The sequence below is a fragment of the Rhincodon typus genome, chromosome 8 (genome assembly GCF_021869965.1).
Source record: "Rhincodon typus isolate 14 chromosome 8, sRhiTyp1.1, whole genome shotgun sequence".
Taxonomy (NCBI): domain Eukaryota; kingdom Metazoa; phylum Chordata; class Chondrichthyes; order Orectolobiformes; family Rhincodontidae; genus Rhincodon; species Rhincodon typus.
The window spans coordinates 38,484,639-38,487,714 of NC_063339.1; the positions used below are offsets into that span (position 1 = coordinate 38,484,639).

Consider the following 3,076-nt stretch of genomic DNA (forward strand, 5'->3'; position numbering starts at 1 on the left):
TTGGGTGTGAAAGACATTATTGGGGCAGATAATTAATGTAGTGATATTGGTCATGTACAGCTAGAGAACTCCAAAAAAAGCTCAACACAATTCAAAACTAATGTAAAGATTTAGCTTCTAAAACACAGCAATTTCTACAGACCTTTAAAAAAATTAGAGCTTTTCCTAACTGGACTGCTTCCAGGTTGATGTTTGTTACTATATAAGATTACCTTTCTCTCTCTTTTATTCATATTTGCATTTTATCACCCTTGAAAGCACATCTTCACTCTCTCAATCTATCTTGTTTGCTCTCACTTTTCCCCTTACACTGCCTTCCTGTACTCTTTATGAAGCTAAAGATCATTGTACGAATTAAAGTGTCATACCCTGCCAAACTGTAACCCAGAAGAAAGTGTTTGCTTAGAAATGCATATACAAGTTAATCAATTTGTGAGATCAAAATTCTACATGTGTGTAAACTATGAAAAATACAGATGTCTGTGTATATAGAAAAGTATCATTAATCTGTCAGTTATTAAGGAGATTTGTGGGTTTGGATTTATTTCTGTATAAATTTATGATGAGTAACACCAGGGTTAAAGAACTCCATCCTTAAATAAACAGATAACTGAGATCTGAAGTTAGTTCAACTGAAGAAAGTACTATGAAGCAGCTTTGATCAATCTCTCTGCAATGACGGAAGAATTAGGTAAGTTTCTTATGTTACCTTCACCTTGTACAGGACATGCTGAATTTATAACTTGTTTTCTGAAAAAAGATGCATTTTAATTTCATAGCTGTGTTGAAACTTTAGTTTTAAAACATTCTAATGATACAGAGTTTTATCGATTAAAATGTGAGTTGATTATCTTATAATTGGTCGCAGGTGTAGCTTTATATTTCATCATCCTTATGATTGTTCAATATATTTTGAATAATGCTTGAAGTGAACATTTAATAATTTGGAAACTAACATTAATTGTGGTTAATATAAAATGTATTAAATGATTGTGTTAGTTTTCCTGGATCCAATTCATTCCTGGTGACCTCAGAAATTTTGCATAGTTTAGCAGCTTTAAGAGTTGTGAAATCTTGATCTATAGATTTTCTATTATTATTGATATGAAATGAGTGTATGCCTGTAGAGCATTGTAAACAAACTTTGAATTCATTACTTCATCTCTCTTGACATTACACAAGGGAATCAAGGCATTGAACTCCACAAGTCAAGCAGGGTTCATTGGACCAAAATTGAGGAAGGACTGTTGTGGTGGCAGGTTAAAGAAGCTTTAGGGTGCAGCTGAAAGGATAAGGAGGTCAAAAGTTGGTTGATGAATGGGTAGAACGGATGGAGAGGGTAGGTAAAGTCAGATTAGACACCTAAGTAAAATGTAGGACAAGCTAGTGGTGAGAAAAAGACGATAAAACAGAATTAACTGTTGCATGGAGCTGAAGAGGAAAGTAGAGCAGCAATTTGAAGGAAGTTTGAAGTGGGGGGAAGAGGAAGAGTGGGAAAAGCCTGAAGACTGCCTACATATTGGTATGATGCTGAAGCTTGATTGAAGTGATTCTACTGCCCAGTAACATGGTAAGAGTTGGACTGCAAGTGAGGAATAGGGAATGGGTGAAGCTTCGCAACTGAAGGGGAGGTAAATGACTGAAATAGGGAATGAAGTGTAGAAACATGCTCAGGAAACTAACAAAGTATAGGGTCAGCAAACATTTTTTAAAACCACAACTGGTAAAATCTTAAACCAAACACAAGAATTAGGCAATTTTTTTTTAAAAAATGATTTAGATCAAGCAAGAAAAGGTCTAACAAAATGGAGCCAGTGGGTGCAGGAAGATTGCCATGCACTTGAGGTGGGCAGGGGCAATTAGAAATGATTGGTTATAGATTTGGACAGAGGTAACAGAGAAGTAAAGTCTTTCTCTTGCCTCTGCCTCCATCTCTTTCTCTTTCTCTTATATATCCCTGCATGTGGCTGTCTACACCAAGATGTATCGTGAGAATTGATGTTATTTTTGTCTCACTCACACAGACATACACAGGAATGTTACTGGCTAGAAAATCCTATGAGCTTTAAAAGTCTAATCAGCAGATTTCCTCTGCTTTGTTCATTGTCAACAAGAGAATGATATGGAGGAAAATGCTTTCTGCACTCATTAGTACAAGTAAGGAAGTCCTTTTAAAGAAAGATAGTTTATATTCATAATAGAGCCTTTTCACTAATTGTATAATGTCAAGAGTGACCCTGCATCCCACTTTCTGCAAGCTTTATCAAGGAAAATTAATTTCTTTGGTCAGCCTTTGCTGAAATGTGGAGCCCAATTTTAACCCTCAAAACATCTTAGTTAAAATAGCTGCAGCAATTTATCTCCTGTGTTTCCACTGTTTACCTGTGGGTTGTTATGCACAACAGCCCAACAGGCAAAACAAAACTGATCCTGGGCCAGAAGAGTCTGAGAGTCATAGGCTATTTAAAATGATTTTCTCTTTCCATGTTGAGCAGGAGTGCTCCTCTATAGCTCAAAAAGAAAATTTGAGCTTTTCCTACCTTGAGATCCCCTTCCCCATCTCCTGATTGAGATACATTCTTAATTCCTTTCCTACAAACTTAGTTAACTACTAGAGACTATTGTATGAACTCAGTGATAACTTGAGTTATTTTTGGGATCCCAAAAATTTCTCTGCTTATTTGGCAGCTCACTGTTCCCACTGGATAAAGGATCAACAAGACAGCATTTCCTTGATACTGTGAGGTCATACAGAGGTTGCACAGAGAGAAAGGAGTCGAGTTTCATAACTGTAAGCAGGAATCTTTTATTAACTATATGCACGACATACAGAGTTAGGTATGAGAGAGCATTCCTAGAACCATGCTGGCTCAGTCCTAATTCTAAATGCATCAGAACATCAGCAGGCATAATTGATGCTGTATACTATTTATTAGCTTAACCATTATCCTACACCTTCTCCTAAGTCTTTCCTTTTGACTTTTTAATCACTATTATTTCCCGTTAATATTTTACCACTTGTATTTCTGTTTGCACCTACCCATCCCCATCTCCCTCTCCTCAAACAACAAGGTGC

General features: G+C 36.4%; 1 protein-coding gene across 2 annotated transcripts in view; it reads left to right on the forward strand.

Annotated features, from left to right (window-relative positions):
* The first annotated feature begins 622 nt into the window (after nt 1-622).
* Nucleotides 623-3,076, forward strand: part of LOC125483753 — a 48,756-nt gene continuing 46,302 nt past the window's right edge. Inside the window, exons 1-2 of one of the 2 annotated variants that reach the window (XM_048600354.1) lie at nt 623-691; nt 2,689-2,791. The gene's annotated coding sequence lies outside the window, so the exon portion shown is untranslated. The remainder of the gene's footprint in view (nt 692-2,688; nt 2,792-3,076) is intronic. The other variant, XM_048600355.1, reaches the window with a different exon arrangement.